This window comes from Nicotiana sylvestris, chromosome 1, assembly GCF_000393655.2.
Source record: "Nicotiana sylvestris chromosome 1, ASM39365v2, whole genome shotgun sequence".
Classification (NCBI taxonomy): domain Eukaryota; kingdom Viridiplantae; phylum Streptophyta; class Magnoliopsida; order Solanales; family Solanaceae; genus Nicotiana; species Nicotiana sylvestris.
Window position 1 is genome coordinate 44,238,406 of NC_091057.1, and position 14,183 is coordinate 44,252,588.

The window sequence follows — 14,183 nt, forward strand, 5'->3', positions numbered from 1 at the left end:
AGAAGGAGGACCGTCAGCTTGCCTACCTGCATCTGCGGGCATGAAACGCAGGCCCCGTGGAATAGGGCGTCAGTACGAAAAATGTACTAAGTATGTAAGGCATGGAAATTAGTACGTAATAGACATAGATGAAACATGAAATACTGAAACACATCTTTAAATCTGAATAACTTTGTATATTTTGAAACGTTTATAACATCATGCACGTGCGTGTAAATGCCAAGCCATGCATAGGTATGGATATACATAATATCATCAGCCTCTGAGGGCATCCCATCACATCATATCGGCCACTGTGGGCAAAGTCATAATCGTATACCAGCTGATCAGGTGGTGGTGCGTATATAACGCCATAACCATTCCCATATCCCATATACATATATATACATACATATATATGCGTATATAACGCCGTTTGAAAACATACATATATATGCGTATATAACGCCATTTGAATACATACCCATATATGCGTATATAATGCCGTTTGAATCATATTTCAGCCACTGTGGGCAACATCATCATCATATACCAGCTGATCAGGTGGTGATGCGTATATAACGCCGTAACCTTTTCCCATATCCCGTATACATATATTTACAAATATACGCGTATATAACGTCATCTGGTCATGGGTCAATGCACATGTACGAAATGCATGAAAAATACGTAATAATCTCAATATTCCTTCCGGATAAATTTTTCCAACTGCGTATTATTTTGAGACCCATGAACAGAAGAAAATAATAATTCCCATGGGGAATCAAGAATATAGTCACCCCTACTATTTCTATGAATAGAATAATTTATAGAAACCGTGTATTTGCTCATTTCTTTTGCATAATCTAAACCATGCCAAAAGAAAGAAGGGATGACCTTAACATACCTGTTCCTTGAATTATTTGAATAAAATGAAGTTTTGCTTATATGAAATATGTTGAACGCACAAGAATAACGCTCCTGCTTCTTTGAACAAAATTTTAATGATCCTGCTCTTTAATCTTTTTGGTGTACTAAGAGCAGAAATGAATTTCGTCTACACTTGCTCAACGTTTTATTTGAAGATTGTGTTTCCAGGTCCTTTATCTCAAACCAAGAAGATAGAAACTCTTGCTTGTTAGAACGAAATTCTGATTTTGCTTTGAAAGGATAACATTTTTTTTGGACTACTTTTTGTTTCATGTTATTCTTTGAAATCAGACAACTACACATAGTTGTCCATTCCAGAATTATTCACGTCTAGGTGGCAACATAAGTGACAAATTAGTCACTCCCATCCTTGTGGCTTCTTGCCACATGGGGTGGGGTTATTCTAATAATTTTTATCCACTTATTAATTAACCGGGTAATATTTCGTTATCCGGTAATTAATCTATTACCCGTATAATTTTAAAATTACCAAGAATTACTTAAAATTCTAATTATTTTTAAAATACTTCATATATACTTTATATATTATACTACCGTGGTCACATGGTACCTTGCATGGTACTAGTTTATAATTTTCGGGTATTATCGCTCGACCCGTATTTTATTCCAAATTGTCCACTTTCAACGAAACTTGTTTTCGTTAATCCGTGTACCCGTTTATCCCTCATAACACTTATTTATTTCTTGTTAATAAGTTAACTTCAAGATGATCTCCTCCCCGATTCTACGTTAGTTGACCGAAGACGAAACTTTTAACGTACAAAAATGCGAGATGTAACATCTTTCCCCCCTTAGAAACATTCATCCTCGAATGTTTCACTCTCCGTGATCCATATAACTTTGGCAAGGTCGCTTTTTGTAACAATACTACTACCAACTCCCCCCGTAGAAGCTTAATAATTCAATGACACACAGGACAACGACAATAATCAATAGAAGAATTTATACACGCACCTTGAGGTTATGACGTCTCAGTTAGACCCTTCTCTGGAAGAGGAAATAGGTAGGGATATCTAGACTTCATGTCTTCCTCGGTCTCCCAAGTCATTTCTTCTACATTGTTGTTCCTCCAAAGCACTTTCACGGAGGCTACCTCCTTATTCCGTAGCTTGCGGATTTGTCGGTCTAGAATGGCAACCGGAATTTCCTCATATGACAAGTACTCTGTAATCTGTACATCATTCGTAGGTACCACTCGGGTAGGATCGCCAATGTACTTTCCTAACATAGATACATGAAAAACTGGATGGACAGACTCCAATTGTGAGGGCAATTCTAACTCATAAGCTACTCGGCCCACCCTCCGAATGATCTTATAAGGTCCGATATACCGTGGGCTAAGTTTACCCTTTTTGCCAAATCTCATCACACCCTTCATAGGTGACACCTTCAAGAATACCCAGTCATTAACCCCGAACTCTAAATCTCGACGTCGCACGTCTGAATATGACTTCTGACGACTCTGAGCTGTCAATAGTCGATCCCGGATAAGCTTTATTTTTTCTATGGCTTGCTGAACCAGGTTTGGCCCGTGTAATCCAAATTCTCCAACGTCGAACCACCCTATAGGCGACCTACACTTTCGTCCGTAAAGGGCTTCATATGGATCCATCTAAATGCTGGAATGGTAGCTATTATTATATGCGAACTCAATAAGCGACAGATGATTATCCCAGCTACCTTTGAAGTCTATTACACAAGCTCGCAACATATCCTCCAGTGTTTGAATTGTATGCTCAGCCTGTCCGTCTGTCTGGGGATGAAATGCTGTACTAAGACTTACTTGAGTCCCCAATCCCTTTTGGAAGGATCTTCAGAAGTTAGCTGTAAATTGAGCTCCTCTATCTGAGATAATAGATACAGGTACACCATGCAGTCGTACTATCTCCTTAATATAAAGCCTCGCATAATCTTCTGAGGAGTACGTAGTTCTAACGGGAAGAAAATGGGCTGACTTTGTGAGCCTATAAACAATCACCCATATCGAATCGAACTTACGCTAGGTACGAGGTAAGCCTATGATGAAGTCCATATTGATTATTTCCCATTTCCAAGTCGGAATCTCCATAGCCTGCAATAATCCACAAGGTTTTTGATGCTCAATCTTAACCTGCTGACAGTTAGGGCACTGAGCAACAAATTCATCTATGTCCTTTTTTATTCCGTCCCACCAATATATTTCCCTGATGTCATGATACATCTTTGTCGCTCCTGGATGGATAGAATAACGGGAATAGTGGGTTTCTCCCATGACCTGCCGATGCAACCCCGCAACATTAGACACACATAATCGCCCTTGGTATCTGAGGACCCCATCTTCGGTAATTTCAAACGGTGTCTTCTCCTTCTGAAGAGTGGTATCTCTATAATGAATTAGCACAGGGTCCTCATATTGGCGTTCCTTCACTTCAGTTATTAAAGATGATGTTTCCGTATCCTGAAGAGTAATTCCAATGTCACCTGAGTCCAGTAACCTAACTCCAAGACTAGCTAGCTGATGAACCTCATGGGCTATTACCCTCTTTTCTGGCTGCAAATACGATAGGCTACCCATAGATCTACGGCTGAGTGTATCGGCAACTACGTTTGCCTTCCCCGAATGGTATAAAATATTAACGTCATAGTCTTTAAGTAGCTCCAACCATCTCCTTTGATGAAGATTCAATTCCCTTTGCTTGAAGATGTACTAGAGGCTCTTATGATCCGTATAAATATAAACATGAATGCCATACAAGTGCCTCCACATCTTTAGTGCATGAATCACTGCAGCTAACTCTAAATCATGGGTCGGGTAGTTCTTTTCGTGCTTTCTAAGTTGTCTAGAAGCATAAGCCACAACCTTACCATGCTGCATCAACACACAACCCAATCCAACGCCTGAAGCATCACAATAGATAACATAACCATCGGTCCCTTCTGGGAGCGTGAGAACTGGTGCTGAAGTTAACCTATCCTTTAATGCCTGGAAACTCCGTTCACAAGCATCAGTCCACTGAAATTTTGCTCCCTTCTGAGTCAACTTTGTTAAAGGTGCTCAAAGGGAAGAAAATCCTTCCACAAATCTCCTGTAACCTGCCAACCTAAGAAAACTACGAACCTCCGTTGGTGTTGTGGGCCTAGGCCAAGTCTTTACTGCCTCAATCTTTTGTGTATCCACCAGGATGCCTTCACCCGAAATGATATGCCCAAGGAAAGTTACAGAGTTCAACCAGAATTCACACTTAGAAAATTTTGCATACAACTTCCTTTCTTGTAGAACTCTGAGCACTGTACGCAGATGACCAGCATGCTAATCCTCTGAACAAGAATATACCAATATATCGTCAATAAATACAATTACAAACAGATCTAAGAAAGGCCTGAACACACGGTTCATCAAATCCATGAATACTGCTGGGCCATTAGTTAGACCGAACGACATAACCTGAAACTCAAAATGCCCATATCTAGTCCTGAACGCTGTCTCCGGAATATCTTCATCCTTAACCCTTACTTGGTGGTACCCGGACCTCGAGTCTATCTTTGAAAACCACTTGGCACCTTGCAACTAATCAAATAAGTCATCAATCCTCGGGAACGGGTACTTATTCTTGATCGTCACCTTATTCAGTTGCCTATAATCAATACACATTCTTAAGGAACCATCTTTCTTCCTTACAAACAACATAGGTGCTCCCCACGGGGGACGTACTAGGTCTGATAAAACCTTTTTCAAGCAAGTCCTTTAGTTGTTCTTTCAATTCTTTCAGCTCTGCGGGGGCCATTCTATAGGGAGGAATAGATATTGGGTGAGTATCTGGTAGTAGGTCAATAGAAAACTCAATTTCTCGCTCTGGCGGGAGACCCGAAAGTTCATCAGGGAAGGTATCTGGAAACTCATTTACCACAGGGATGGACTGAATATTTGGTGACTCTACTTCCACATCCTGAACCCGAACTAAGTGATAAATACATCCCTTTTTGATCATCTTCCTTGCCTTGAGATAGGAAATAAATCTACCTCACGGCGATGCCGTGTTACCTTTCCACTCCAAAATAGACTCCCCCGGAAATTGAAATCGGACTATCTTCGATCTACAATCAACATTGGCATGACAAGAAGCCAACCAATCCATACCCATTATAATATCAAATTCTACCATATCTAACTCGATTAAGTTTGCTACGGTAGGTTGACCATGAACTATTATTATACAATCCCTAAATACCTGCTTAGCTATCACCGAGTCCCCAACAGGTGTAGACACCTCAAAAGGTTTAACCGATTCAGGTTTTATTTCAAACTTATTAGCAATCAACGGAGTAACGTATGATAAGGTGGAACCTGGATCAATTAGTGCATATACATCGTAGGAGGAGACTGATAATATACCTGTAACAACATCAGGCGATGACTCTTGGTCCTGTCGTCCTGCTAACGCATAAATGCGGTTCTGAGGGCTGCTCGAGCTAGATGCTCTGCCTCTACCTCTACTACGACTCATTGGTGCTTGGGGACTTTGCCTAGGGGGCGTACTGATGATGACGATCCAGCCACAGATCCCCCTGGCTGAGCTATGCTTGCATCACCTCTCATCGGACAATCCCTCATAACGTGGCCCGGATAACCACAAGTATAACACGCACCTGACCCCATACGGCACTGCCCGGTATACTGCTTACCACATTGAGTACATCGTGGTAAGGGTGGCCTCATTTGATTTGACTCACCCCTATACTGAAAACTTGAGGCCCTAAAATTCTGGCCAGGCCCTGAAGATGTAGAACGATCAAATCTCTTTCCTCTAAACTGAGGGGGCGCGCTAGCCGAGGGCTGGGATGGATATCTCGAATACTGTTGCCTTTGACCATCTCGAAACTCACCAGAAGGACCCGAAGACCTTGCCCTCTTATTTTAGGCCCTATCATGCTCACGATCGGCCCTCTGTTTCTGTTTACGCTCCTCTACACCTTGAGCGTACGCCTGAATACGAGAAATATCCATGTCTGGATGAAGTGAAACCGACATACAATCGTTAAACAAGTAAGGTTCTAATCCCATCACGAACCGGTGAGCCCGATCCTCCATATTAGATACAATAGTGGGTGCATACCTAGCCAACGAATCAAACTGAATACAGTACTCCCGAACACTCATGTTTCCCTGCCGAAGGGTCAAGAACCTATCAATTCTGGCTCGCCTAAGCTCTGGTGGCAGATAATGACGAAAAAAGCTTCTGTAAACTCCTGCCATACCGCGGGATGGGCATTCTCACCTCTGGATAATTCCCAAGACTAGTACCAATTAACTGCAACATCTCGGAGCCTATAGGAAGCTAGCTCAACTGACTCAGTCTCAGTGGCCTTCATTACCCGTAACGTCTTCTGTACTCTATCAATACTTGAGGGTCCTCATTCGGGTCTGCTCCAGTGAATACCGGAGGGTCTAAATTAATAAAGTCACGAATCCTCGCGCTCACGGACCTATCTGTGTGACAAATACCTGCTTACTGACGTCGAGCCTGTGCGGTTACTAATCGGGTCAATAACTAGACAACATCTCACATCTCCTGACCTAGCGTATCCTGCTGAGGTGCTGAATGTATAGGGGCGGGTTCTGGAGCTGGTGCCCTACAGAACTCTTCTAGAAAAGGCGAGGTATGTGAAGTCTGAGATGGAACCTCACCATGAGATTCTCCCCGAGCCCTGGTAACTCGTGGTGCTCGACTAGTAGTCTCACCAGCCACGGACTTTCCCTTCTGGGCGGCCGTACTCTTTGGAGGTATTGCTGAAAATATAACGTATCGTTAGGAACAAGAATTCTTGTATTGCACGATCTTGAGATAAAAGAGAGGATAACATCCTATATGTCCTGTAGCCTCCTGTTTATAAGTGTGGTGCACGACACACCCATAAACAAGACTCTACTAGACACGGTCTGTAGACAATCCTAGGACAGAACTACTCTGATACCACTTTTGTCACGACCCAAACCGATGGGCCACAACGAGCGCCTGAGTCTTACCAATCAAACACCCCTAAGCATACGTTTAAAATATGAACCTGAATAACATCCACTGCATTAAAAAATTAACATACGTGAAAGAAGCCTGCCATCAAGGCATATGCACGTATACAGACAGAATACAGTGGGCGAGCCGGCAAGGCTGCTATAGACAACTATACATCAAAAACTGAAAGCCGACAAGGCCACGTATAACCCAACTAGACATACTGTCTATAGACCTCTAACAGAAACAAACTGTACAAAGACAGGACTGAGCCATGTCATACTCATATATATATATATATGTACAAACGTATCGTACCAATATCACAAGTAGCTCCGGATCAAATGGAGCATGCCAACTCTCGCTGATCAGGGATCCTAAGAAGGAGGACCGTCAGCTTGCCTACCTGCACCTGCGGGCATGAAACGCAGGCCCCGTGGAATAGGGCGTCAGTACGAAAAATGTACTGAGTATGTAAGGCATGGAAATTAGTACGTAATAGACATAGATGAAACATGGAATACTGAAACACATCTTTAAATCTGAATAACTTTGTATATTTTGGAACGTTTATAACGTCATGCACGTCCGTGTAAATGCCAAGCCATGCATAGGTATGGATTTACATAATATCATCAGCCTCTGAGGGCATCCCATCACATCATATCGGCCACTGTGGGCAAAGTCATAATCGTATACCAGCTGATCAGGTGGTGGTGCGTATATAACTCCATAACCATTCCCATATCCCATATACATATATATACATACATATATACGCGTATATAATGCCATTTGAATACATACATACATACATACATATATATATATATATATATATATATACGTATATAACGCATTTGAATACATACCCATATATGCGTATATAACGCCGTTTGAATCATATTTTAGCCACTGTGGGCAACATCATCATCATATACCAGCTGATCAGGTGGTGATGCGTAAATAACGCCGTAACCTTTTTTCATATCCCATATACATATATTTACAAATATACGCGTATATAACGTCATCTGGTCATGGGTCAATGCACATGTACGAAATGCATGAAAAATACGTAATAATCTCAATATTCCTTCCGGATAAATTTTTCCAACTGCGTATTATTTTGAGACCCATGAATAGAAGAAAATAATAATTCTCATGGGGAATCAAGAATATAGTCACCCCTACTATTTCTATGAATAGAATAATTTATAGAAACCGTGTATTTGCTCATTTCTTTCGCATAATCTAAACCATGCCAAAAGAAAGAAGGGAGGGCCTTAACATACCTGTTCCTTGAATTATTTGAATAAAATGAAGTTCTGCTTATATGAAATATGTTGAACGCACAAGAATAACGCTCCTGCTTCTTTGAACAAAATTTTAATGATCCTGCTCTTTAATCTTTTTGGTGTACTAAGAGCAGAAATGAATTTCGTCTACACTTGCTCAACGTTTTATTTGAAGATTGTGTTTCCAGGTCCTTTATCTCAAACCAAGAAGATAGAAACTCTTGAATTGGAAATTGTTAGAACGAAATTCTGATTTTGCTTTGAAAGGATAACATTTTTTTGGACTACTTTTTGTTTCATGTTATTCTTTGAAATCAGACAACTACACATAGTGGTCCATTCCAGAATTATTCACGTCTAGGTGGCAACATAAGTGACTAATTAGTCACTCCCATCCTTGTGGCTTCTTTCCACGTGGGGTGGGGTTATTCTAATAATTTTTATCCACTTATTAATTAATCGGGTAATATTTCGTTATCCGGTAATTAATCTATTACCCATATAATTTTAAAATTACCAAGAATTACTTAAAATTCTAATTATTTTTAAAATACTTCATATATACTTTATATATTATACTACCATGGTCACATGGTACCTTGCATGGTACTAGTTTATAATTTTCGGGTATTATCGCTCGACCCGTATTTTATTCCAAATTGCCCACTTTCAACGAAACTTGTTTTCGTTAATCCGTGTACCCGTTTATCCCTCATAACACTTATTTATTGCTTGTTTATACGTTAACTTCAAGATGATCTCCTCCCCGATTCTACGTTAGTTGACCGAAGACGAAACTTTTAACGTACGAAAATGCGAGATGTAACACGAACCACTCTGCAACACATTTTTTTTTTGTAACTGTCATGGGCCAACATGGCCACAACTCATAATGTATAACTATAAGTGGGCAACACTGTATCAATAAACTATCATTCTTAAGACATGAATACATATGGGCCGTCAAGGCCTCTAACATACTGTACAAACTGAACCTCTGTCTACAAAGCCTCTAAGATTATTTGACATCATAAGGGATAGGGTACCGACCTACCCATAAGTCTGTGGAAAAAGTCTGATACGATGACTCATAGACTCAGCTGCACTCAGAATGAGGTGGAGTCTTACCGATCCTTCGCTGAATGCTAACCTCGTCTATTATGAGGGCTCGTCAAACTGATTATCTACACCTATAGGCATGAATGCAGCATCCCCAACAGAAGGACGTCAGTATGAATAATGTACCGAATATGGTAGGCATGTAAATCAGTATATAAAGGACATGGAAGAAACATGGAGTAAAAGACTCAACCTGTAAATCTGGATAGCTCTGTAAATCAAAATCATGACATATCTACAATGCCATGCATATGCGTATAAATGTCATGTAATGCATAGGTCTGTACGTACATAACATCATCAAGCCTTTGAGGACATCCTATCATATCAACTCAGCCACTTTGGGCAAATCATCAATGTATACCAGTTGATCAGGTGGTGGTGTGTATATAACACCATAACCCTTTCCATATCCCATATATATATATACATATACATATATATACATATATATATGCGTATATAACGCCGTCTGAGTTATATTTCAGCCACTGTGGGCAACATCATCATCATATACCAACTGATCAGGTGGTGGTGCGTACATAACGCCGTAACCTTTTCCCATATCCCATATACATACACACACACACACACACACATATATATATATATATATATATATATATATATATATATATATATATATATATATATATACGCGTATATAACGCTATCTGGTCATGGGTCAGTGTAAATGAATGCAATGCAGCATCTCAACCACTATGGGCAAAATCGTCAACGTATACCAGCTGATCAGGTGGTGGTACGTATATAACATCATAACCTTTCCCATATCTCATATACACACACACACACACACACACACATATATATATATATATATACGCGTATATAACACCGTCAGGGTCATGTTTCAGCCACTGTGGGCAACATCATCTCGTATACCAGCTGATCAGGTGGTGGTGCGTATATAACGACGTAACCTTTCCCATATCCCATATACATATATATACATATACATGCGTATATAATGCTATCTAGTCATGGGTCAGTTGATAACTAGGGATTTTGATACATTGTATACTCCTTCATGCTAAAGTTTTGATAAGAAATCTGTACAAACTAGTCCCAAAAGGCTCACAAATGGTGCTTGATTGCAGGTTTGATCAACAAGGTGACAAGATATCAAAGATCAGCTCAAAAAGGAGTGAAACTTGTACAAGTATCAAGAAAAGACAAATCTCAGGCAAAATAGGGCCAGTGCGGCCGCACACCATTCTGTGCGGTCCGCACAAGTGAGGTTTAGAGAGGCTACTATCAGGAAAAAAGGCAATACGGCCGCATGAGGTTTTGTGCGGTCCGCACTGGGATCAATGCGGCCGCACTCGATTTAGTACGGTCCGCAGGGCCAAGGTTTAGAGAGTTGTCAATTCCAAGTTTGAATCCCAATGTCGTCCGCTCCATTTCATGCGGACCGCACTAGAAGCCACCACGACTGCACTCGATTTTGTGCGGTCCGCATTGCCCAAGTTCAGAGAGTTGTTTATTCAAGTTCAAAGCCCTAGTGCGGCCGCACGTGATTTTGTGCGGTCCGCACTAACGCCGCAGGGGTATTTTTGTCTAGATTTTTCAGCTTAGTATAAATTGCTTCTTTTCCCATTTTTAGGTCATCAGATAGTTTGTACTAAAGGCTGCGCTCGTGACTTTGATATTTTTAGCTATTTTGAGTAATTTTAGCTTTATTTCAACATTGAATCTTCAAGTTTAATTTAGCAATTAATTAATATGAGTTTTTCTTTATCTATTTCTTTATTTTGTTCTCTAATTATGAGTAGCTAGACCCATAAGCTAGGGTTGTGGCTCAACCCTAGTGTGGGTAATTGATGGGTCTTGTGTTTTGATGCTTGATTGTCTATGAGTGTTTGATATTTGAACTAATTTCATGTTTAATTGCTGAATTAGTGGTTGCAACAAGGAATTGAGGCATACTCAAGAGATTGATAGCCCCAATTAAAGGGTTAAACATAGAGATAGTAATACCCGACTTGAACCTTAATTGCTTGTGCAAATTTGCATACCCAATTGGTCTTGAGAAATTCAATTCGGGCAAAATCACTCGAACTACCGAGAGGTGTAGAGTAAGTAGAATCGTGCAATGGTTATATCATACTCCCCAAATGTGACAATCTAGCTTTAGACCCAAGTATCCGTCAATTGACCACCTAGCGAAAGTCACTATCCTAGTGCCTTTTTAATCATTTGAACAACTCGCAACAGTTTAACCTTAGCTTATTTTAGTTCAGTTGAGCATTGTAGTTTTATAAAATTAGAAGTAAATCAAAACTCAAAAATGTTTAGAAGTGCAATTAAGAGCAAATACACAACTCCACTTTATATAGACACCCGACTCCAACTTCTAGCTCCCTGTGGAAATCGATCCCGACCTTAATCGGGTAAAAGCTGCTTTGACCTCTCTCGCTACTCAATAGTAGTGTAGGGTTGGCTTCAATCACTTTTTGGTACCGTTGCCATGGAGCTAACAGATTTGGCTATCTATTATGACTAGTTTTGTGTTTTGTTCTTCTTTCCTTCTGTGTTACTAATTTGTTTGTGTCACAACTTCAGGTACAAAATGGCAGCAAACTTAGACAATGCACCTCTTAGAGATCTTCCGCCGGGGGAGGAAGTAGATTATAATGTTGAAGATGAGGTCCCTGTTGTGCCTCACGGACAAAGGAGAGGCCGCCAGGCCAATGATAATATTCCAGACCCTCCCCCACCACCTCCAAGAGTGGCTCCTAGAGTGATTTCGAATCAAGGCTTTGCAAGTGTTGTTGTCCCACCCCAAATCCGGGGGGACAATTTTCAAATAACTAATGTGATGCTGACTTTGCTAGAGCAGCGTGGGTATTTCACGGGCGCTGCAAATCAAAATGCTTGCAAACATCTCAAGGGGTTCGTGGATACATATTGGGGGAGCAAACAAACTAATGTGTCCGAGGATGCTATCCGGTTGAGACCCTTCCCATTTTCACTTAGAGGGAAAGCACTTGATTGGCTCGAGCGACTTTCCAACCATTACATCACTACTTGGGAAGATTTGGCGGATAAGTTCATTGCGAAATTTTTCTCACCGGGGCATATGATTGCATTGAGAAATGAGATCTTGGCGTTCAAGCAAGAGCCCACGGAACCTTTGTATGAGATTTGGGAGCACTATAGAACAATGGTGAAGGAATTCCCCAACAATGATATGACCGAGGCGATGATCCAACAAACCTTCTACCGGGGCATCAATACAACAAACCAATGTATAGTGAACCAACTTGCCGGGGGCAACTTTATGAAGTTGTCTTATGATGAGGCTTATGACATTCTTGACGAGATAGCTGACACTTCTTCTGCATGGCAAAGTAGAGCCAACGTGCCCCAGGGTGATCCCATGGTTACTCATTTGCATAAGGAGTTACAGGATCATGGGCAGGCTATAGCTGAGTTGACAACTACCATGAACCAACTAGCAAAGGTACAGTTGCAACCAGTCCAAAATCCTCGCCAAATGAATGCCATGGAGGGTGTTAACATGCTTGTCAACAAGAGAAGACAAAGAGGTCAACAGAACCAAGGGAATTCGGAGCAATTTGACAATGATTGTGGCGGGTTTCAAGATGATGGTTTTGATGGACAAAGTGAAGTGGTGCAATACGTGAATAATTATCAAGGTCAAAGGGCAATTTTTCCAACCAACAACAATGGAGACCCCAAGGAAATTGGGGCAATCAACAACAACAAGGCAATGGTAATTGGGGAAATAACAACCAAAACTCCAACTGGGGCAATCAAAACAACAATCAAAACAATCAAGGAAATTGGAATGGTAATAACAATTGGGGTGGCAACAACAATCAAGGTGGATGGAATAATGGAAACCAAGGAAATCGGGGGCAAGGCTTTCAAAGGCCCCCAATGTACCAACAACCGAACAATCCACCTCCATTTCCATCTCAGAGTCCCAGTTCTTCTAGCAGTGATATGGGGAGAATTGAAATGATGTTCGACCAGATGATGAAAAAGAGTGCGGATTCCGATGCTCAGTTGTCTTCCCACAATACCTCAATTCAGAATTTGGAGGTTTAGTTGGGCCAAATCTCACAGTCCTTGAACACTCGCCCTAAGGGTGCTCTACCAAGTGATACGGTAGTGAACCCAAAGGGTGGGAACAATCATGTTATGGCAGTAACTGCAAGGAGTGGACGAGGCGGTGATGTGAATGCCTCTAAACAAAAGCAAATTTTGAGTGATGATGTTGAGTTGCAAGAAGATGAAGTTCCTTTGGTGGTTAAAAATGTGATTGATGACAATGTGAATGAAGAAGTGAGGATTGATATTCAAGATACCGAGGTGGAAACTCAAAATGATGTGAACTCGTCTAGGGAACACATAATAGACATGCCGGAGCCGGTTGTTCCTAAAGCCAAAGATCCTTTGCCAAGGCCACCTCCACCTTATCCTCAAAGGCTCACGAAGCAAAAAAATGAGAATCAGTTTAAAAAGTTCATTGATATGATGAAGAGCTTATCCATTAATGTGCCTTTGGTGGAGGCTCTTGAACAAATGCCGGGCTATGCTAAATTCATGAAGGACTTGGTGATAGATAAGCGGTCTATGGATTGTGAAACTATAAAGATGACTCACAAGTTAGTGCAATAGTGCATTCAATGGCCCCAAAGCTTGAAGATCCCAGTGCTTTCACCTTTCCTTGCACCATTGGGAGTGCAAATTTTGCTAAGGCTTTATGTGATTTGGGGGCTAGTATCAATTTGATGCCCTACTCAGTTTTCAAAACTTTGGGTATTGGGCAACCTAGGCTGACTTCCATGAGATT